Source organism: Bacillus rossius, chromosome 2 (genome assembly GCF_032445375.1).
Source record: "Bacillus rossius redtenbacheri isolate Brsri chromosome 2, Brsri_v3, whole genome shotgun sequence".
NCBI lineage: Eukaryota > Metazoa > Arthropoda > Insecta > Phasmatodea > Bacillidae > Bacillus > Bacillus rossius.
Window position 1 is genome coordinate 86838359 of NC_086331.1, and position 25211 is coordinate 86863569.

General features: G+C 41.5%; 1 protein-coding gene across 5 annotated transcripts in view; it reads left to right on the forward strand.

Moving 5' to 3' along the window:
• Positions 1–14965: 14965 nt before the first annotated feature.
• LOC134529429 (uncharacterized) overlaps positions 14966–25211 on the forward strand; it is a 53426-nt gene continuing 43180 nt past the window's right edge. For 3 of the 5 annotated variants that reach the window (XM_063363506.1, XM_063363509.1, XM_063363510.1), the window contains exon 1: positions 14966–15059. The gene's annotated coding sequence lies outside the window, so the exon portion shown is untranslated. Of the gene's footprint in view, positions 15060–15121; positions 15308–15348; positions 15528–25211 lie in introns of those variants that run through there. The other 2 variants (XM_063363508.1, XM_063363507.1) reach the window with 2 other exon arrangements.

Consider the following 25211-nt stretch of genomic DNA (forward strand, 5'->3'; position numbering starts at 1 on the left):
ACACTCTGCACAGTGGAGACCCCTACCAGCACAGTCCCCACCACACGACCACAGAGGGCCCGCCGACCCCCGGCCTACCTGGCGGATTACGAGTGGTCCAGGTCCCCGTCGAGCTACTCCACCCGGGCGCGGCCCATAAGGGGCGATCCAGGGGTGCCAACACTCGTGGCCGGACCCCTATCATTCCCCCCGCCCACGTCATCCATTCCACCACCCTGCCACACCCCGACCACACTGACCCCCCCACCCACTTGTCACCATATTGAGCTAGAAGAGGCGCACGTCGCTGCCCAGTCCCAGGGGGGGAAAGGACACGGGTCAGGGCGTAACCCCTTATCATTCATTGAGTGGGAGAGGTATTCAGGGCAGAATGTTTACATCACAACACACCACCACTCCGCCGCGTAGTGTAGGGCTCGCAGTGCGGCGAACGTCAGTGAAGTGCTCAGCGTGTGAAGCGAGGCGTTGATGCACATAGCGGTCTCAGAGAAGGGGGGGCATTTGACGCCGACCGCCAATGCTCCTCTGTCGCATAGACCGCTATGCCTCATCAACGTCTCGCAAAAGCGTGTGCACCGAATGCGCCCGTGCGCGCAGCAAAGTGCAGTTCGTGCGACGAGGCGAACGCCATACAACGAGTGCTACACCGGCGCAAGGATCCGGCCGGGTGTGGCATATCCTTCCGCCGCACTACAACAAATTGTTATAATTATGTTTTTCCACAGGATTTTATTAAACATTATTTTTTATTAATTAATAATTAAGTCTTTGCAAAATCATGTTTCAATGTGCGATTTGTCCCGAACCTGGCCGGTTCAGTTTCCCGCGAAATTCACACGTTTCCGCGGGAGGGCTGGCGGGGGAGGGGGGTCGTGCGCGGCGACACCTGCAGTGTCCTTCGAGAGCTCAACCAGGCCGGCAGCCTGCGCGCAACGCGGAACCTTCAACCTTTGCATTCACCGACATGTAGTTTTCCATAGTGTAATTTCTTTTCAACCTTTTGTACAGTTCCGCGGTCGGCCTAAATTTACCATGAGGTGCTTAACCTAATTCAATCAGTGCTCAAGATGAGTGTTCCACGTCATACGTAAGTACTGTGGGGAGATTATGTGGTTTCACGTCGGCGCTTCACGCCCAACCTAGCCTACCGGCTATTTAGTTTTGGCCCGCACGGGGCAGCCAGCAGGCGACACGTGCTATCAGACTTAATAACGATTCAGTCCCTGGGACACACCTAGACACCACGTAGAGTCGCCGGAGACACGGGCCTACGTGCTGCTAGCCCAGTTTATCAAGTGTAATGTATTAGTGGAATAGTTGTTCGCCTAAGTGTAATTCGTCATGTCAGGGCTTATGTATCACCGTCGTACGGCAGTGCGCCACCAAACTTAATCCAGAGCTAGGTATTAGTGTAGTGTATTGTGCTTCAAAATATCGTGTGCCATGTCAGAGTGTCTTTTGTAACTTTCGCATCACGTATACGAGTCTGCCCCTCACGCGCATAAGAATCGTGAGCCGCCACTGAGGAAGTGAGCTGCGCGTGTGACTAGTCGCGTCGGGCAAACTGTTACGGCCAGAACGGGCAGCACCATGTATTGGGCTGTGCTGTATTAAATTCACCAACTATCTGAAGAGGTTTTGTGTTATTATTCAGGCGTCCCGAGTGGCCTCAACAGCTCGGGGGGGCCCTACTGCGTTGACCCCTACCTCTAGCCACAAGGCCGAACCTTCCCTGAGAACACGAACCTAACAAAATCACGTCTATATAATCGGAGGTAGCGGGGACGGCGTCAGTATGCTGTGGAGACTCAGAAAGAACTTGCCGAAGAAGAAGAAATTAATTGTTGAAATTAATGTTTTGGTTGAAATTTTGTAAACCTGCCACGACCACGAATATTTCAAAACATTCATAGGTATCATGAACTAGATTTCACATGAAGACAAATAAATGTTGACCATGGGGTTATGCTACACATTGTGCCATCACCTGGAGTCTTGAGCTCGAGTCCCAGGTGGAGCCTAGTGGAGACTGGTGGCTTTAAGAAGGTTTCTGGAGGGAGCCAGGCTAGCTCGTAGTCTAACAAAATAGGGTCGTGGGTACTTCGCCCCTATTATTCCACTAGGGTGGTAGGCGGTGTTATTGGAGTGTGGGAGTGCTACTCTAGATAGGGAACACTGGCCCAAAACAGTATAGTGCGCTGATTCCTTGCTGGTTGTAGGTATACTGACTACCAAAGAAAACACTATCTTCAAATTGTCGTGGGCTGGTCGACTAGTCCCTGAAAATGCTGCTATCCTGCCGGCTACTCAGGGTTCGGTAGAGGGGGGTTCGGGCCGCGTGGCCGAGGGACTTAGTCTCCAGAGATGAAATGAGAACAACTCGAATAAAGTTTCATGGTCCTTTATACTCAAGACGCTGAACACTTTACATGGGGCTGCCGCGTTTCCGCCTGTGACTATTTCTATGTGGGTCGAAACCCGGTTCCGCGCACTAATCTGGTTAAGAAAATTACGGGACGTCCCGTCCGTGACGACTATTACTCCCACAGTAGGGAATATAATTCTTATGACCCGCGCGCGATAGGATGTCTGTCTGACGGTACTGCACACTGGCCAGAAAGAAATGAACAGCACAGAACCTATGACGGCGAATGATCAGTTTGAAAAAATGAACCGCGACTCGCCCAAATTGAAAGCAGAACACACGTGCGTGAAAATAACAAGATGAGAGCTCGCGACTGAATAGCAAATTAACAAGCTCGACTGCAAAGTTGAAAAAACGTTTCCGCACGGCAAAAGTCTAGAACCTCTGCTAATACCGTGCCCGCTTTTCTCACCGTCCCGGAGCGGCGTCACCAACACGTCCGTCGCCTCTCGTGCCGGGTCCACGACTGCCCTCCCACTCCCCTGCCGCGCCTGAGCGCCCGCGTCTCCCCCCCTTCTCCGCGAGCCCGCGAAACACGCTGATTGGTCACAGGCGGAAGCCACGGCCTTAGCGCCCGGTGAACAGTTAAAACTTATACAAATACATAACCCTTCAATACAAAATTAATTATAATAAAATATAAGCAAAAATATACAAAAAAATGTAAAACAAAATATATTTACAATAAATAATATGTCAAATCCTGTATGGAAACAAAAACGTCGCACGTCACTCTCACTTGCGTCGCAATACACACGCAAGAGATGGCACTGGCGAGGCATAACGGCCTGAAGCAGCCAGGGAGACAATTGGGTCGACGTCAAAATTACTTTGCATTTAATCGTACGTTGCACTGTTGACATGGTACGACAAGGACATGATGAGGTTACATAACACACACGAAACAATTACCAAAATTACACTGTGGCACTGGTTATTAAGTTAAGCCCTTACGAACAGTTTCGTAAGAGGGAGTGTTTTTTTATTAATTGGATGGCCAATCCCGTTAATAACTGAAAACTAGTGCGTGACTGAGCTCACCTGTGTGAGTCGCGGACACACGTCAAGTTTAGAGGTCGATCGTCATTTAGTTCTTGGGCGGGCTCACCTGTGTGAGTCACGGGTTCACACTAAATTCAGCAGATGTTCTCATTATGTTGAAATCGGCAGGTGTACGCTCGATAGAATAGCTAAATTTCTGTTGGCGGAGTCGGCCCGGTAAGTAAAATGACAATGTCGCGGACCTGTGTCGTGCGATGAGCAAAATTAAAGGGGCCGGGTTAAGCCCTGCAATGTAAAGCGGGCGTGGGAACACACGGGAAGTATAAAAGGAAAGTATATAAGTTGATGAAATATAATTACCATGCCATCAGTCGGGGTCTCGTGCTCGATTCCCGCGGCGAGTCTACGGGGCTGGTTGTGGATTATGGTTTTATTTTCCGGGAGGGTGGCTTGGATATAATAGTGTAATCTGGCTGCTAATGAAACATGATGGCACTCCCTATTCAGCATAGATAGCTGGTGCCTAACTACGCAACAGAACCACTCATGAACATGGGTTACACGTATTTATTGACGAACATGGATTGTATACGACACTAGACTTGATTAGTTCTTTCGACAGAAAGGGATACACGAGAATTACAAGACACTATACTCTTGATTATGTTACGAATATATCTCCCTAGGGCAGTTCGTCGTAGGGGAGGTTTAGTGGTCATTTGGAGTCGGCCACGTCTCTATATTAAAGATAACAAGCGGTAAGCCTAATTCGCATGTGCGAATTATTCACATTAAATTAATCCCGAGGGGATGTGGTTGAGGCTGGCAAACGTTTGCTCGGCTGCGTTAACTAAAGCTCTGTCTCCTGGATCCGGCGAGGTCCGGATAATGGCTGACCTTAAGGCGGCCCTGTGGCCTGTGAACTTAAGGCAGAAATTTACGACAGCCGGGTTAATCCCTGCACCGTAAAAACTGACCCGGGGTCGCGTGGGGAGTTGACGTTAAAGAAGGTTTGAGACATGACTATAATTACCAGTGTGAAGAATCAGAGAATTGCAAGTTAAAGGCTCCCCACGGAACGAACACTTTCGCCCCTGGCCGCGAGCTGATCAGAACTGCCGATGGGGGATGGCATGCGGTGGAGTTTAAGGGGGGGGGGGGAACAGTTCCGCCGCAGCCAAGCCACGAATCAAGAAAGAGATTACCGTTATTCGGTTTAATATTTGATAAATTACTCACTAAATGTACATGACCCTTGTGTGATTAATTATACAGGTGATAATTTCATTTCTAAAAATTGACTAAAGTTTTAATTGCTAATATTGAAACTTTATTATTTGAAAAAATGAGTCAAAGGAAAGACTCGCAATTAAATGTTAAAAACCACTGGTTCTGTTTGTGTTTGTGGTTTGTTCTCGATGTTGCTTCAGCCCATTACCTTACCTACACTTAATTTAAGCCCTTGGGCCCTTGGGCGTTCGTTAATTATTGTTCCCTGAGGGGGCTTGCACTCGTGTGCTAAGATGCACTTTTCGAATTACGTGTTGATTAAATGGGATTGGTTTACGAGTGCGTTCAACGAATAATTGACGGTTGTTCGCGCTAGGTGGAGTTCTGTGGCAAATTTGTAACACTGGGAGTACTTGTGTCACAGTTGCGTGCTTGACCTGGGTTTCGTTTGCTAGGAGTGCGTTCCACCAGCAGGAGCGAATACTGGCGGGCTGAGACCGGGCTCGAATGGCCTCCGGCGGTACGATGTCAACCAGAGTTGAATAATTGGTGACGAAAATGTTGAGATCTTCCCGCAGATGCCGCGTCTGTCCCGGCTCGCGAGGACGCAGATTTTTTCTTCCAACCCTGGCACGAGAGGAGATGTAGCCTTTTTCTCCCGCCAAGGTTTCATAAGTGCCGTTACTTTAAGATTAAGTTAAAATAAAATAGTTATGATTTACAATACTCTCTTCTAATAATTACTTAAGCATACATTGAATGCGGAAGGCCTATAATTTTATGTATTCCAAAAATATATATTAATTATATTTAAAAAATAAAAGTGAAGCTAGAGACTGTTGCTTGTCGACTGCTCCAGTGGCTAATTTCAAGTGGAAACAGGGAGGTGTGTTACATTGGCTCGACACTGTTATTAATTTTAGGCTTAAGGCCGCGAGGGACATTCTGGATATTCGTATATATCGCATTCCCATGGGGGTAACACACTCACTCCTAAGACACACTTTAAGAAGGAGGCATGAAATTGAAAGTGTAAATTTGCCATCACCCGGCCTCTGTAGAGGGCCCGGGAAGTACCTGACGGGCGCTACGGGCGTCGCGGTGCTGCTGTTGTCCAGGGGCGCCAGACTAGTAAGACACTAGGCTGTTGATGGTGGGTCGTGGGTACTCTGGCCCCGTGTGCCCCGCCAGGTACGTGGCTTGAAGTCTACCCTGAAATCCCCTGAGGCCGCTCGGCCGTGTGTAGTACGGGTTGGCGCGAAATAATTGTAAGCGACACTGGTTCTGTTGATTTACGTTTAATTAACAGACTTCTCAGGTTGTACGCTGATGTCGTCCGACCGAAGGCCACCCTAAATCCCGACCTGCAACCGCCAGTATTCAACCCCGCTAACGGAACGCGCCCCTAGCCATGGCCCACCCGAGACAGGCGAGCCACCGGCAGACAAGGTAGAATCCGGCCCCATAACAACCAGACCGACACTACAGTCAATCCCTCTGATAAATCACACGCAGAATAAAAACAACATTGCGTATAGGTTAAACATTCTCTCAATGAAGGTGCGACGTAGGAGTGCCCGGACACTCACGTGTGAAAATGTGTCAGTACGTGTGCGAGTGTCCCCCTGGCGGCCTTCTACCTGTATTAATTAAGTGTTTCAGAGGACATAATTGTTACCTCCCTATGTTGGGTTTTTACTCGCCACCAGAGCGGTCCGGCAAGAGACGAACAGTCTCTGGTGTGACTTACAGTTCAAAAACATAATCCGTAAACATGCTAAATCTAAATCGTAGAAGGGATGTGTCATTTAAATTTAGTTTGAATAATTAATGTAAAAATTTAGCGCTCTTATAATTTCTTGTTAACTTGTTAATTTGGAAAATAACATAATGAGGGCGAAAGGACACCGAGCCTCGGCCGGACGCCATGACACCACGGCAGTACATCGCGACTCGTGGACCGGGGCGGACGCACGTCCCACGGAGAGGCAGCATCCTTTGTCTACACTGAAGTAACTCCTGGTAAATATAGTCACACCACCGAAACTTTTTCTATTAAGGTCTCCGTGCGTACCCGGTCCAACCTTTCAGTCTAGGACTTAATCCAGCCGCGTAAATTCAAAACTCCCTGCATCACACTTGGTCCGCGGGGCAGTTTGCCAGCATACAGCACGGGCTGCCTTCCGAAACCCCGAACTTTAGTTAAAGTCACGCACCCCGGCGCTGACCTCACCAACGTAGGACTTGGACTAAGTTAATTGCGGTCCGCGCTCCACCACAGTGGGCGCGAACACCGCCTTGAAGCAAAGACATACGGGATTGGCCGCCTCCAATCACACTCAACACCTTATTCACGTAACATTTTTAGTAATTTTGTGCAACGCCTTATTCACGTAACATTTTTAGTAAATTTGTGCAACGTCTTATTTACATAACATTTTTAGTAATTTTGTGCAACGCCTTATTCACGTAACATTTTTAGTAAATTTGTGCAACGTCTTATTCACATACCATTTTTAGAGTAACTCTGTGTAATGTGTAACTTGTGTATCGCGTGACGTCAGCTTCTGTACGACGTGGTGTGTAATCCACTGTATTGCGCCAAACCCACAGTCGCACGAATAAATGGCGCACGTCATTTTCCGCATTAATTCAGTGCCTAATTAATCATTCATACAAACCCCCAACCACCACCAAGTAGGGAATCCTTCACATCCCACGCAACACCGCCGATGGTCCTAGTGGGCCACGCAGGGGCAACCGCCCCCACGACCCACCTCTCGACTAGGAACAGAGCTAGTCTGGTGCCCACTCGGAAACATTCCATTGATAACAGCCTTTCCCGCTAGGAACCACACCGGGTCTCGAACCCGAAATCCCGGGCGACGGCAATGCATGGGTACGCGGTACTCCCTATGCGTACTCTACGCGGTGACAGAACCACTACAAACAATACGCGAAACACATACATCAACATACATTACTTACATAACAAAACACAACACTAATATCACAACAATAAATTCGCAGCGGCAGTCTCGCGGGATGCAGTTGCGAGTGTTCTGGAGACGGCCAGTAACGAAAGTCTTAGGGTGGCTCAGTGAGTGTGACCTTAAATTATACTTACTTGTGGTTGCAGCCGGCAGGCGTATGCGTGGTGGTTTATTGAAAGCGTGTTGGCTGGAGTCGGCCAGTACAATACGTGGCGTGATCCACGACAAGGTGCGGAACCACTAACAAAGGCGGTCGGGATAAGCCCAGGCCCGCAAAATACACACCGAGTCGACGTGAGCAGCTGTGAAATAAAAGAAAAGGTTTAAGCATTAAGATAACTTCAGAATGACCGATCGGTGAAACAAAGTGAAAGGCTGCTTACAGACACACGTCTTGACTCGGTGCAGAGTGGTTCGAGACTGCCGAACATGGCCGCTTCGCTAGGGAGGGAAAGTTTTACCTCCTTTGTGAGTCGGCGCCAAAACTTATATTAAATTAATTTGCTCTATTATAAGCTAAAAATACGTTCCAGGTGCCCAATTAAAAGGTAGTACCTGGTAATTGGGTGCTTAATGCTTAACAATTGTTTCAGAATACCTATTTAATTATTCGAATTGTGGCATCAATTTGGCGACTGTAAATTTACTAACATATTGTCTCACTGTGAATTGCTTTAGTGGGATTTCTCCTAATCCATCTTGATCATTGTCACGGGCACTTTAATTAAAGCCAGTGGCCGCGGTGAATGTTAATGAGGTTTGTTGTCTGCTCCATGCATACGGTGCTCGCCCGGAGTGGCAACGACACACTTGTCTAATGTCTGGTAATTAGTAATTTTGTCTAAATGGCTTTTCCCTTACTTGTTTTATGGGTTCGAGCCCCCGGGGTTCCGTGCCCTTAAGTTTCTTTACGTCTATTGGGGTCACACCCGAGGCACTCGCCTGACGCATTCCCACTGGCCTGGGATTGCGTTCCGAAAATGGGATCGGGTACTAGCGGGGCGGAGCACGGGCTTAGAGGCCATAGTCGGTACGACGTCAAAGTGCATGCCACTTGCATATATTAACGTTTTTAAATCAATAGGCAATATGTGTTTGCACACACAATTTGTTATAAACACTCACCCGGCATCAGTGGCTCATTTGACTCATGTGGGGTGGGCTAGGGGTACACTCCGCTAGTCGGGTTCAATACTGGCGGGCGGAGGCTGGCCTTATAGCTTTCGGTAGAACGACAGCAATGGAAAATTATTTTGAATTCCATTCCGACAGATAGAACATTTTTAAAGTTGTAATTTAGTTTTAAATTTTATGATATTTTAGATAAAAACTGAATAAAACACTTTCCGAGCATATCATAGCTTTCTTTACCCATGAGACAGCCCTGACGATGACAAGTTGTCTAAACCTAAAACGTTTCAGACAAATTTGAGGTATTTTAAGTAATTAAACTCTTCTAACTATGCTATCCTACCGCCTTCTGCTGTTTGGTTAATGCCTGCTTGGTTGCTTAGGACGCCAACGGGTCAGGGCTTACGCGCCTGCGGGCCCATTCGCAGGTAGAGCACGATTGTCTGTCTGAGGGTGTGATGTTGCTTTGTGGCATCAGCAGGCGGCAGGGGTGAGATTACATGTCCTAAGACTAGTGATCAGGGTGTCTTCCAATCAGTACATGCGGGTTCCTTTCAACATTTATTAACACGCTACGCTCATACATGGCGCTGCATAAGCATGACCTGTGTTAATTCAGATTTGGCTTGGCACGGCACGTCTATTACGGCTTGCTATTTTATAGGCCTGCTGACCCCGAGCATAGTAAATACTCTTGATACAAAGTTACCCTAGTCCTATAGCCATCCCCCAATGGATGTACAGGTTTACACAAATACCCTAACACAAAGAAATTGTACCGCGAACACACGGGGGTTAACAATTATGTAGTACAGACAGTAAATGGGCTCGAAGCCTTACACTAGCAGCGGACAAAGAGGCGGATCCCGAAAGTCCTTGGGCCGAATTAATAAAATTACTAGTATTACATAGAAAACAAAAGCCCCTTAGAGGGTACACATTTTAAGTTGATGCCGCCGTCGGTGCTCCCTCTGAGATCACAGGCCGTTATGTGTCCTCAAGACCTGATCAGTGCTGTGCCACGAACACGCCCGTGCGTGCAACGTAGTGCAGTGCCCCGAACAGCGTGACGTCAGTCACGGCCTCCTACGTGTGCAAAGCGCCCAGCCGGATGTGGCACTGCGCAACTAGGTAGTCTGTGTACATGCATTTCATAAAACAATCAAAAAGTAAAACTTTTAAAACAGCCAATAATTATTGTTAATTAACTAATCATTTTGTAAACCAATATCGTTCACAAAAATTGCCGGAATCATCTTCCCGCGCCCCGCAGTTTCCCGCGGAATTTCCCCCCTCCCTGGCCCGGTGGGCAGTTAGGTTAGTCAGTAGCAATCTAGCTCTCACCTGCGCCGGCAGCCCCGCACACGGGGAGCCTTCATCTTTTGCGCCATCTCCACGTTAACAGCAATAGGTAAGTATCTTTAAATCTTTTTAACAGCTCCCCGGTCGGCCCAAACCGGCCGTACGATATTTCGTGCTGTCTTTCATTAAAGTGTGTGACTCGCCATCGAGTCTTTTTGAGTGCTACGTAAGTGTAATTGTTTAGGAGGCCCGTCGTGGCGCCTGCGCCTCACGCTATTAAAATAACCCCCGGGGACTTAAATCATAGCCCACGCGGGGCGGCACTGTGCCAAATGCGAAACAGAGCTTAATAAGGATTCATCACCTGGGACGTGCGACGGTCGCGGACGAGATATCCCGCCGGATTCCGCCGCGCCCGTCCCCAGCATAACATGGCCCTCACCACCACGCGGAGTAGCCGCCATTGTGTGACCACCTGAGTGGGACACGTGAACTTTACCCCGAACTGGGGACTAGCCCTTAGTGACTCTAGTGTAATATTTCTTTGTTAAGTGAACTTGTATTACCAGACGTTAATATACCCGTGTTACGTCCCGCACAAACATCCACGTGTGCAGTAACTGGCTTGCCGCTCTCCCGAGCATTCGTCTCGTAACTCGCCATGTTACCTACCTCTCTTAAAGTACTAGCCGCCGAGCTACCGAGCGACCGTAAAGAGTACCGCCAATTGAGGGTGGTGTAGGCTGAGTGGAGGTCGACGATGATGCGGCCAGTCGCGTGAGAGTGCCATATGTGACGTAGAGAAGTGTAACGTGTGCGACGTAATAAATCTGGTAAATGTACGTGTGTGTTTTCTCTAATACGGCGTCCTGGGAGGCCATAACAGCCCGGGGGGCCCTTTGCCGACGCGTCCCTGCCTGCAGCCACGAGGCCATAAACCCCGCCTTTGAGATCAAAATTCCTTAAAACCTTTTTAATTAACGTAACTTCAAAACAGGCAGCGGGGACGGCGTCAAAGTTAAGCGGTGGTGAGCTAAAACCGACCAGAGGGTGTCGCGGAGTCTAGAGAAAGTGATTTGTAGAATTTACACTATTGAAGTTAATGGCCAATGGAACAAAGGTTGATGGACTCCGCAGCGCGTGAAGCAGCTTACGCTGTTGAGGCTTGGTGACGAACTGCCGTCCAAAATGGCCTCTGCATTAATCCAAGGCCCTCCTTCCCGCTGAAACGTGCAGTGTGCAAAAAATAATGCAAGCCATGCTTTCGCCTGGTCGCGCAAAGACACAATTTAATAATTCTTAAATTTAAGAGTGTTTCAGTGATAGAAATTGTTTCTTTGAAGCCCCTGCGGATAGAACATGATAAATAATATAGCGGTGACGACAGTCGTCGTGCCCTCCTAGATGTAGAGGTCGTACCTGTCCGCCAACGTGGGCCTATGGGAGGTATGTTCCCCTAGTGCACCGTCAGTGAGGTGTTTTGAGCAGGGACGCACCCGCGTGCGCCCTAGCACGTCAGTAGACGGTATAGTGTGTTAATAGTTATACTTTTTATGTATATTCTTTAAGTGATCACGAGCCTCCACAAGTGTATATATTTATATCGTAACATAACTCTCGCATCTTGAATAGTGTGTGTAAATGTTGTACAAATACTTCGCTTGTCATTTATCCGTAATTCATTAATTCATTTGTAGTTTCGTTTTATTAACTAATTACTTGTCATGTTGTTTTAATAATTCTGTGATTCTTACAAGTGCTATGTTAGTCATGTAATCGCAACCTGGCTCACCGCGAGGCGGGCCTCTCCCACGCCGGCCGATTTCCCCTCCTCACGGACGGGCGGAGAAGGGCAGTGGCGAACCAGACGCGGGGACGAGCAGACGCGCGCTCGCTCCGCTCCGCTCGGGATACGTGTATCTTAGCTTCGAGTTCGCAGTCAGTATAAGCGTCACGGGACTGCCTCTGCAGTCGACCTGCTTTGTGTCAGCATTCATTGTACCGCTGAACTTCTCTCTGTCATTACGTATCATTACAGGATTATATTCGCATACGTCACAGGCCGTGTATGAGGTACTCCGAACAGCCGAACTCTCTCTGTCATTATGTATCGTTACAGGACTATATTCGCATACGTCACGGACCGCGTATGAGCTACTCCGAACAGCCGATTTCTCTTTGTCATTACGTGTCGTTACAGAACTATCTACGCATACGTGACGGGTCGCGTACGTGCTGCGTAGCACTGCTGAACTTTCGTAACAGGTACGATTCGCTACGGGGCTGCATTCACTGTCACATCGGTCGCATTTTGTGGCCAAGAGTTTATTTCCGGGAGTCCGGGTTGCAGAGGGGAGGACGCTCGTTCCGCGACGTGCCGGCCAGGCTGCGGCAGGATTCTTCACGGAATAAAAGAGCTCGTGAAAACAGACAGCATCATCTTATCCTTGTTACCATCTACCGTTCTTTCTACCTACGTAAAGGTCCTTCCAGGTCCCGTATTTTCTGGTCCCGGCCACGTTAGCCTGAACTCCACTCCCTCTCCAACGAGAGCTACGCGGGCAAACCAGAGCGAGTCTCAGGACAATTCACAACAGGGAATTTGGGACCATAGGCCAAGGGACGTCAGCGGCATATCAGTGACATCACTGAGCCGGTTGATTGCGTTTGGAGCGCCGCGCGCACCTGCACGACCCCTGCGTTCACTACTCTGCACCCGATGACATCGCATTTCGTGGCACACGCACCCCAGAGAGGCATTGAGGTGTCATGATGGCTTACGCGAACGAAGGGAGCCATTGGGCGACGTCAACTATACGCAATTTAGATTTTTGTACTGGTGCTTAAAGAGGAGGAAAGCAACATTACAAACATTACATCGTTTGCCCCATGATAGAGGTACTTTTGGAGAATGGGATACATACAACACAGTGCTTGAGAAGGAACTTGAGTTTGCAGAGAATAGTAGCTAGGTGGGTGAAAGGAAAGTGGAAAAGATTTGATTACAATGAAAAAGGAGAATATTTCCTTTTCCCAACAGTTTTGACGAATAGGAGTGATGAAAATGATAGCTTTGACGCCAGCCGATAGTGCGCCTCTTAGTCGCACAGGCCGCGATGCCTCTTCGACGCCTCTCAAAGCCGTGTGCCTTGAACACGCCCGCGAGTGCAACATGATGCAACGAGTGTGAGTGCACCGAACGACCCGCAGCTAGCACCACTACCGGCCACCTCGGCGGAAGCACTCCGCCGGGTGTGGCAATGTGCTTCCGCCGGACTATAGCATTCAAGGGCACATGTTTTCTCTCACAGACATAAACTATGTAATGTATATATCATCAAATGTTTTTATTTGTTAATGCAATTGTTCAACGTGCGAATAGGTCCTAAACTTGGCCGCGTCTGTTTCCCGCGCGCTGCGCTTCTGGCGCGCAATTGGCAGGCCTGCTGTAGCGCTGTGCTGCACGAGCGAGGCAGTACCCACCGGGAGCTCGAAGAGGCTGATCGTCTTCGCGCAACGTTGAGAGGCCACCTTCGCGCCAATTCCGCAACCGCATCTAGATCGTGAGTTACAACACCACTGGCCATGCATCACTGCGCAGGTCTTAGCAGCAACGTCCGCCACGTACTGTTCTCTCAAAACTCCCCCCCTCTCCATTGTAAGCGGGGTCATCGCCGAACAGCCGTACACGCGCAGAGCTCTCTAACTCCGAACTGTCGCGGCCAGGGGATGGATAGCACCATGTAGAGGTTGATGTGTAATAAAAACCACACTTCACGTCGCGGAGTGTATCATTTGTAGTGTAAGGCGTCTTGGGTGGCCTAAACAGCCCAAGGATCACCTCTACGGACACGTCCCTGCCTCCCGCCACTTGGCCGAACCCAAACCCCGAGACCCATTCCGCAAAAACTTGATAGCTTTGACGGGGAGGCAGCCGGAACGGTGTCAGCTTTTTAAGGATTTTGTATGATAAGAGAGGGGTGAGGATATACTCCTTGCAGCCTTATGTCTGTGTATGTTTCTGGTGATTAAAAAAAAGGGGTGGGAGAGCTGAATGATAAAAGGCTGATGGAGATGCAAGTAAGGGTGAATCAAGTATTGAACAGGGTGGGGTGATGTGGAGAGGTGGGGTAAAATGTTCATAGGGGAAGCGTGCAAGTTTAGGGAAAACTCTAAGTATGTTTTTAAAGAGAGGAGAACAACAAATGTTGAAAAACTCGATGATAGTGAGAACAATTTGGGAAAGCAATGTCTTAGATGAGTATTGTGTATGTTAGGAAGTTGTGCAGCACAATTCAGAAGAAGAATGAGAGAAAGGTAGAAATATGATATGCCACTGGGTTTGTGCTTAATTGCAGCAACTATCAAATTCAAATCTGAAACAAATTCAGAACTAATACTTATCTGCTGTTACATGTAGGCCTACAGTACTGTCTCTAACTGAAAATGAATAACCAAATTTTTTTTTTACTAAATCACAAAAATTAATATTTTTTACTTAAGAATCTATATAACCAACTTTAGTCTTTTCTTTTCACACCCATATCAATCATATAATTTTTCTTCTAATACCTCCTTAAACTATTTAATTTGTTCAGAACCGAAGCTAAATAAATAATTTTTGTAGATAACTTTAAACACCCACTTTTTTCAACGAGCACGAAACAATATTTGGTTAGCTTAGGAGCCTACACGGATCCCTGTGAAGTGTAGGCTTCCTGTAAATAACCGTGCTATCAAAGATTTTTCTCGTGAACTAAGCAGCATTTCCTGTTCGTATTGCTCAGTATTGATAATGAAATGTTTAAAACTAGCTCTCTGTTCTTTACAAAAAGTTTCTTTATACAGAAGTAACTTATCACATGCTTGTAATCTATGATATTTATATTTGTGGAATTTAAGCGGGAAGAGTGTAATTATTATTGTTTCTAACCATAAAAAAAAAACAATAATTATTCTTAATTTTTTTATATATGGTGAGTATAACAAAGTGCGAGAATTTTTGTTTTAATGAATTTTAAAATTAAACAGAAGTCATGACTTTAGTAAATAAGTTGCTGTAGGTTTTGTCATGGTTTTTTTTGTGGAACAAGAACAGCATGTTAGAGGGAGCGGAATTCAGAGAATGTTTGCATTGAGATGTCTTAATTTATTAATTTGTTTTATTGGAAGAAAATGAAATTATTTGTATGACCTAAAAAGCTTTTAAGGAAGGAAGCTTGTGGTGTGTTCCATTTTGTACCGATGTGCCAGGAATAGTTGTATCCTTACCCTGTCCCTATTCCTAAATATATTGATAAAGTAAACAACATGGCGTATCATTTGTATTTTCCCAGCTTATGTTCTTACAAACTTAAGGAAAATATCCACATCTTCACCTGAAGAAAAAAAATTAAAAGAAATTTTAAAAATCTTAAATGTGTTTTGGTATTTCTGAAAGAGAGGTACTTTTCCATAAAACTTATTATAAAAATGTCAAAATGTAATTTTTTTACTTCCTGATAGGCCTATATATTGTCTAATAATTATCTAAGAGGTTGTCGTGTTTTGTCTAACAGTTTTACTAGTAAGTGACCATTCTAAAGATTGGTTATTTAGGTTAGGTATGTGAACAGTAGTATAAAATTATGAGAAGAGTTGGTTAGGTTAAGGTAAATTACTAATTTCACAGTTTTTCCATACAAAAATATAATTACAAAAATGGTTGTGGACACTTTAGTCTTTCCTCTATTTAATCTTTTAAAATTTTTATTATATTCTGAAAACATTTTATGAGTATAATGTATTAATGTCAGTCTTTCATTGGTGCCATGTAAAAAACTGTGTGTGTCTATCTGTTTTGCTATTACTTGTTTCAAGTGAATTTTATTCATAATGAAAATCATTTTTTACGTAATGTAACTGGTGTTTTTGTTATTGCAACTATGAAGGCAAATTAATTTTGGTGGACTGCATAAATGCAGGTGTCACCATGTGTAAGTCTCTACTTTGCTTTCAAATAGTGTGCCTCAATAATGACGGATGTTAAAATCATAAGCTGTCATTAAATATTAGTTATTAAGTGTCGTACAATGTTAATTGCAATTTTGAAATCAGTATTTTCCTTTTTTATTGATTTTATCTCACTATTGCAGCAAGTTTCTTGGTATGTCACTTGATACCTGTCACTATATTGAGGCAAGCTATTTGCAATCACATTAGGGACTAATGCATGGCGGTGGCCACATTACTGCACTGGCTACATTAATTAATTTATCGTGATAGTTAAAATTGTTAAAACACACATTATTTTATGTACAGGTTTATTTTCCTTACTAATTCAAAACCAAACTTGACACAAGTAGTACCAAAACAGATAAACACCATCGTTAAATATGCCGGTAATGTAATACGGACAACAATGTACCACTTCACCAATAAACGTGAGTTTTTTGGAATCAAGTTGGAATTTTCAAACACTGTTTTTAGGGTAAATAGGGGAAGGTCTTTAGCTTTGAAAAAAAAGCTTTGTAATTTTATTTATTAATTTTTTTTTAATGGAAAAGCTGTAACTCCAGAAATTTACCTAGCATATGTTAGCTACATTAAAATTACTTTATACTAATGTGGATGGTTAGATACATAAGATTAGCAACATTAAAAAAATTACTTAAAACTGTTGTTACATTGTGAGAATGGTTGGTTAGTTTATATTAGCTACATTAGAAATACTTGATATGTACTTGTTTGGGTGGTTGATTAGGTTAGGCTATAGATTTTTTTTAAATATTTTAAAAAATTGTGTATGGTTGTTAAGGTTACGTTAGGTTAGATTTGCTTAACTTAGGTACATTAAAATGATGTAAAATTGTTGAACAATTGTTTAGGAATTACAGATATAAAATGTAACTACCTTAATCTAGCCATCTATCCCAATAGTTCTCACAATTTAACAGTATATCTAATGTAGGGAACCTACTCAACCTTTCACACAATTTTAAAGTAATTTTTAAATGTAACTAAACATCTACATTATTAAAAAAAGTATATTTAATGTATCTAAACTAATTTAACACACAATTCTTACAATTGTATTAGTTTTGAAATTTGTGTAATTTTTTAGATGATTATATAATTTTTTATATATTATATTTAGGGATGGGGCGAATCCTGATTTCCTCAAATCCGAATCCTAACTCAAATCCTCGACTGGAATTGCCGAATCTCGAACCCAAACCCGAATCTTTTAATAGATGATGTCCACATATCTAATGTAAGTGAGATGTATTCTGCTTGCACTAAAAGTCCCTTGACTTTATCACATGTAGTTTGGTACATTTCTGGTATAAGTGTATATAAAGACAAAAAAATTTTTCTTGAGAAATTTCAGTTTTAGTACAGATTAGCGGTTAGGATTTTTTCTATAAATAAGCTAGAGGTCTGCGAGCCTAAGAATTTTACTTCGAGCCGAGCTCGAGCTTTTGTGGTACAGTTACACTTTTGGGAAATTATTTTTATCTTATACTTAGTATAATGTTTGAATAAAGTATTAAAATGAAGTGGGCTTATTAATTTTGGGTAACTATTTACAGTGTGTGTTTACATTTTGCACTGCTAGATAAAAAATAACATTTTTTTCCATTGATCTTACCTGTTTCCATTGGTTCATTAGTAACAGATATCATCCAACTAACATAACCAAGTATATGTTTGTGTAAATGTACCATATCTTTGGAAAAATTTCATCCTTGTCAATTTTTCTTGAGTCCTTACTGAGCTTCAACAAACTTAGCACCAAAAAATCATGTTGTTTGAAAAGTACATTCACGTTGTTTCAACATTTCCACTTTTCAGCACAAAAATTCTTAGAGAGATTGTCACAGAGTATTAAATTCTGTTCTTTAATCTATCATGCAGAACAATAATTTGTTCTGCACGTTCAGGAGTTAAATAAGCTCTACGATTGGAGATAGTGTTTCCAGCAAAAGAGAAGCGTCTCTCGCTGGCAACCTGCTTGGCTGGAATGCTTTAGTAAAATTGCTTAACCTCAAAATTAGTGTCATAAATATCTGTAACTGGTCATTAAAGTTTAATCAATTGAAAGTAATAAAAATAAAAGCATTTTACTTCATTCAATTTACACTTGCAAAAAAACATACACACAATAAACCTACATGGAAATTAAAGTCTTTTTCAATATCCTGAAGTCTGAAATATGTTTACTCATGTCATTAAATGTAGAGCTGTATTGAAGAAGCCGATTTTGCCAATATTTAGTTGAATCGGCATTTCTGCCGACTTCCGATACAGTACGCTCGTTAATTTTCGGCCGATATTACTGAAAAACAAAAGCGACTGCCATAACCTAAAAAACCACGAGTACCATTTTCACTTTTCGTAGTAGTACTGCATTCTTTCAGATCGCATTATTTCTTAGCAACATGTACCAACCGTACATATCAAAGTTTAACTTTTTTTTTTTCCAACAATGTTCTTTAATTTTATATGTCATAAATAAATAATACATTACTATCACGGTAAATAGACATCTCAGTTGTTACGGTAACTATAGTACAAATATGGTAGCTATCATGCTTCTGTAGTAATTATGGTATTCTACAAAGAATCTTTAGTTCTTATTATGGTAATTATCTTAAAATAACTATTGGGTTTGTACTGTAGTTATGGTACATCATCCATATTTCTTCGTATGTTGTTGTTCATTTGTCTTTTCTTCATATTTACGTGGGCCATTATTTGAGACAGGAAGTTTCAGAAAAAAATTTTAACGGACATTATATCACACATTTAATGGCGTAAATGATGAGACCTCGGGCAATTTAAACGCTTTATACGGAAAAACCTATCATGCGGGACCTCGTAAGCGAGTTTTACCGTATTCTTTTCCCGTAAATAGTAAAAAACCGAATCCTTTGACGAATCCTATATCAGACCCGCCGAACCTTCGAATCCCTAGGATTCGGCGGATATTGGATTCGGTCGCCCCATCCCTAATTATATTTGAACACATTTTAAGGTGGCAGCCTGGCCAGGCGCATGAGCTCTAACAGCACGGGTGCTAAGGGTGACACTGGCCCATGTATTGCACACCTCTACGCCTCTATGTGACAGGCACATGGAGTCTTTGCATTGGTAATGCACCTCTGTGAGACTTGTAGCAGTAACCTTATCATTTAATGATGGAATATTAAAGATAAAGACTCTCTACATGCCTTTATACCACTTATAATATGTACTGTGTGTTGAATTTTTCATACCCGTTTTAGCCTTTTTCATTGTTCAAAAATACACACGGTATAGATGAAACCGTGGAACAAAACTAGAATAGAAACATGCAATGGCTCTTAAATGCTATTCGTAATGAGACTTTTAAAATCTCAAGTGGTTTGTGAATGGCGTTTTAACACGTGGAGCTCTGCGTGCCTTTTTAGGACCTAACCAGGCAGCCACCTTAAAGGTTGTGTTGAAACAAAAATTGTCTAATTCACCAAAGTGTAATTAATTACGTGTGGTAACTCTGAAAATGTTGAAATAAATACCAGAGTGAAAAATATTGAGTTAAATGATTTATAACTCTAAGCACGTACATGATTATTAAACTAATCTAATTATTCAGTAGAAATTTTCTCCAAAATTCAATTTTTCTCACGGACTAACAGTGTTGTAAATTGCTTTGTACCTGACAAACGGACACTTAAGCTATTGTAATACCAGCTTAACTTATTTACTCAGCGTTGCCAAGAGTTAAAATACAAACAAATGAAATCCTAATAATGTTTACTACAAATATGTAAAACACAAGCAAGTATCTTTAGTAGTTTGAGTTGGAGCACAGGCAGAGAAATTATTCTCTGTATTACTGAGCCTTTATCTGTAGCAAAAGTGTTTATGGCTCCTTGGTTTACCTTTTCTGCGGGGCAGTCTATCAGAATAACTGTGGTATACTGGTGTATAAATTGTAAAAATTATATTTTGCACCAGTCCTGTGGTCAGAATGTGCATTGAAGCTAGTAATCCTCTAATTACTGTAGGCAAGAAGATCTTTTGGTGTTTGAATGTGTGAACTGACTCCTCATATCCACTCATAGTGTGTTATTACATCTAGAACACTTGCATTTTGCAATGCCAAGATCTACCAGGCCTTTATGTGTGTTATTTGCATCTCCTGTTAACGTATTTTAATAAAAAACAGGCTATGTCATTACCCCCCACAATCACTATAGACACAGCAGGACTAAATTTAGGAGATTTTACTAAACAATTGGCACCATGTTTGATTTGCAAGATTTTTTAATCACATTTGTTTTACAATTTTGTTAATTTTTAAATACATATGTCACAGGTGACTAGTGGTATCAGTTTGGGTTTCAAACATTTTAGTCTGTTTTAACCGAAGAACTGTGTGCTATTTTTTACTACTTTTCAGTCTTTTAGTTTTATCTGTTGAGGTTTTCTTCACAAGTGTGCTTTAACGGCTTTCACAGCCATTCAATCTGAGTGGTCAGGTTACTGGCCTCCCACCAAGACAATGCATGGTGAAACTCAGGTTTTTTTACAAGTGGCAAACATTGCAGACATTTCTGTAACCTGGTGGATTTTCTTCCCCCCACCGACACATTCTGTCACTGCTCCATTCACTGTTTCATCCCTCATTCATTTGTACTGACCTTGATGTTGACGATGTTAAACCAGTTTGGTTCCGTGCACCTCGAAGTTGTGTATTTGATAAAGTAGAAGCTAGTGTATGCTGTCTAGCTGTGTGTCTGGAATGCTTGATCACAGAAGTGCCACTCTCTCCCTCTGGCCAATGAAATCTAGCCTGTGCTATACTCCACTTCGTCATCTGTGCATTGGCACTTTGAATAGCACACCTCTTTTAGATTAGCCTTTAGTTATTTAAAAAATAGGGATTCTCTGCTGAGGGTATACACTATGTGATGTAAAAAAATTATTACAAAAAACATTAAACATAACATATCTGATGAAATTACTAAAACATATGAGTACAGATAACTCGCTTAGCTGAGAGCTGAGAGGTAAATAACATTGAGAGAAATTTGTGTGTGTTCCTACCAAACTACAGATAAACTAAACTGCCTGGCAACTGTTAGGTTATTTTACTATGGTAATTATTTAGATAAGACGTAGATGCATGAACGGTATGGAATAATTATCAACATATAAAGTCTTTATAGAGTATTTTAAAAAGAAATAGCATCTCATTATTACACAAAATGCATGACTTGCACAAGTAAAAGAAATAAATAAGTAAACAAGTTAAGAAAGGACTTTACATCAGCATTCAGAACCACATTTATATTGTGTCGATTGGCTTGAGACAGATAGATAAATTATGTTCAAATTAAAATACATAAATGAACATTTTTATCATGCTTCAATAATTTATGACAAACAATGTTTTCTGTTCATCTTTATCACATGACACAATTTCTGTTCCAATAATATTGGAAAGTCTAGTACTTTGGGGCATTAAGACGTTAAAACCATCAATGTCAATGGGTCCGGACGGGATACCAAATTTCATATTGAAAGGCTGTTCTCATCTTTTAGTTCCTCTTTTAACTCACTTATTTAACATGAGTTTAAAAACTCAAGTATTTCCTGATGAATGGAAAATTGCCAAAGTTATCCAGATTCACAAAAGTGGTTCTAAATTAAAGGTCTCAAACTATCAACCTATATCTCTATTAAATGGCTTTTCTAAAATCTTTGAAAAAATTATATTCAAAATTATGAACTTTCCTTTAAAAAATAGACTTTCTGTAAATCAACATGGCTTTAGAATTGGAATGTCTACTGCTACAAACTTAATTACCTTCCTCAATCCTATCTACTATGAAGTCACTAACAGGGGTCAGGTTGATGCCTGTTACTTTGATCCAGCCAAAGCTTTCGATTCTGTTAGTCATCCACTTCTACTTGTTAAACTATCCAATTTTGGTTTATCTGGCAACTTTGTTAATTGGTTTTATAGTTACCTCAGTAACAGAAGTTTCTTCGTTTCTATTAATAACAGTAATTCAACTCTTCACAATGCCTATTCTGGTGTTGCTCAGGGCGGTACTTTATGTCCTTTACTTTTTAATCTATATATTGATGATATCACACATGTCTCGTCCCACTCTACTGGTGTTCTCTTTGCAGATGATCTCAAAATCTGTAGAAAAATCATCTTGGTCAATGATTGCATTTTATTGCAATCTGACATCAAGGCATTTAATCTTTGGTGCAAATCAAATCTTGTCCTTAATCATGATAAAACAAAAATAATTTCCTTTACTAGGAAATATTTTCCTATAAACCATGAGTACAAATTAGATAATTTAATTCCAAAAATGACTGCTTTAAAAGATCTTGGAATTTTTCTTGATTCTAAATTATTTTTTCATCAACATGTAGAATTTTTAATTTCTAGTTCTCGAAGAACACTTGACCTAATTAAATATATTACTTACCATGCCATTAATTCAGATTCCATTATTTCTCTTTTCTTAGCACTTATTAGGTCAATATTATAATATTGTTCAGTAATATGGAACAACATTAATTCATCTGATATTGATAAAATTGAAAATATTCAAACAAATGTATTAAACTTATTACTCAAAAATCATTTCCCCCTCCTAAATTAACATCACTTTTTGATCGGCGTGCATCTTTTTATTTCCAATTGTTATTAATCTAAAATCAATTGTAAATACATCTTAGATAATACTGGTTTAAGAGTTCCCCAGTATCATAGTCGACTTACATCTACTTTCTGTTCAATCAAGAGGAAAAATATTATTTTTAGATTAATAAGCAATTATAATAGATTAGACCTAATAGTAACAAGCTTAACCAATTACGTAGTAAATTATTTTAGTAGCACTTGCAGTCAACTCAATTAACTATGTATCTTTGTTTGTTGGTATTCTAAATTTACTATTATTCTAAATTCACTAATTTTTTTGTATTTTTGAATTTATTAATTTTTTGTTTTTAATTTTTTTGTTTTGTGTCCTTTGTCTGTGGTGTCTCTTGTGTATTGTGTTTGTTTTTTTGTACCGTGCACATCACTGTAATCTCTTCTCAGAGTGTTGGTGTGCATGTCACAATTTATAAATAAATAAATAATAAATAAATTACAACCATAATTTAAAAAACTCTTATAGACAATTTTTGATAACTTATTTAACTTAACGAAACGAATCTACCCGACATGTGGACATAGTTATGCAAAAAGGAACCAACCCACAATTTTGTTATATTTTATTTGAAAATAAATTAAAATGGTACAAGGTTGATCGTACCGTCGTTGCTATTACTATATCAGTATTTATACTAGACCAGGGGTCGGCAACCTTTTGAGTCGGAAGAGCCAAAAATTACAATTTACAAAATTTCAAAGTTTTTAAAGAGCCACAAAAATTTTTCTTGCCAACAATAAATAGTACTTGCATAATAAAGTTTTTTGATAAAAAAAACTAATCTATTTATTCATAAGAAAAATTTATTCATATATAAGTAGTGTTTCTTCACAACAAATTAGATCATATATGGTCTTATTAGATAATTACTTATATTAGTAAAAAATTAAAACAATTAAACACTTACTAACAGCACAGCCCGTAAGTACTAGTAAAACGAAAACCTCGGTCGGATGACAAATTGATAATTTAACTGCTTGATGACATATTGTTTAGTAAAATATAACAAGCGTAGAAAAAAAAACCAGGCTTACTACTGGTTTGTAATAAAAAAGTATTTTCTGTATAAATGACCTGGTGATGCAGTATTTCTGGAACGGAACTAAAGAGCCGCAGCTTCACATCCAAAGAGCCGCATGTGGCTCGCGAGCCGCAGGTTGCCGACCCCTGTACTAGACCATTAAAATTATGTCCACATTATATTATCAATAGGAGAATTAAAATTTATAATTAACTTTTACTTCAAAATACTCAGAATAGATTTTATGTGGGTTGGTTCCTTTTTGCATAACTACGTCCATGTATCCATCATGTTTTTAAAATTAAATGATTGTAGGGGTAAAATAATTATCTAAATTTTAACTACGACACTGCATTAGATTTCCGATTGTTTGGTCCACTGTGCTAAAATACGAAACCATAATTTAAATCATTTAGCTTAGTGGACCTAAAACAGTGAGTTTACAATATAGGAAAAATAATCATTTCCATCAGGCCCAACTTTGATTACAAATTAAATAACCCACCAGAGTAGGCCATTAGCTTGCCTTGAGTCTGCCTCATGACATCCCGCCTGACAATAACCAACAAACACCCACAACAACAACTTACCCCGTATAAATGCCCTTTGGTAACAAAAAAAAAAAATACTTAACTACATCCTGTTGTCTTGGTCAGAGCCCCTCCAATGGCTAGAATTGCAAAAACTCGCCGAGTTTTCTCAAAAGTCATGCACGTATCACGCCATGCCCCAAACTTTTCCCGGTCGGCTGTTCCAACCAGATGGCTGTGACTACGCATGTGATTTGAGGTCCGCTAGCCAATCACAGCTCAGCTTGCTGGCGTATGTCATCAGCAGCATGTGTTCCTCGTCAAGCTCACAGCGCAGCAGGCTTTGGCTTTTGTAGGCATATTCTTATTATTACGAGGAATTTTATGAATATTTTTATTCATTTAGTGCCTATTCGTCAAATAGTATAGTGCTTAGAGCTAATTTTGTACAATTTTGTTGTTTTAAATTATTTCTGCACATTTGTTGTTAGTGCTTTGTATTTTTTAAGTGTATTTTCAGGAATTTTTGTTAGTACTTAATTTATTGCTTTTTATGTTAGGTTTTTAAGAACTACTGAAACTGCCATGGGCACTAAAGGCCTTATTTACAATGTGCCCTGTGAATTCCATTTCATTCATTTTCATTAATTCCAAGTTTGGTAGTAATTTTTCATTAGGTAAATTATTTTGCAACATTGTTGCAGTATATGTCATTTTAAGTAAAAATTATCACTTTAAAGCCAAACTTTTTGAATTGCTTACAGAAGTTACATAAAATAAATGAGATTTTGACAAGTTTAATTAATTGCTGCTGTAGACCACCCCTTTTTGTCATATTGTATGTGGGAGAGTGTACAATTTGCAGAA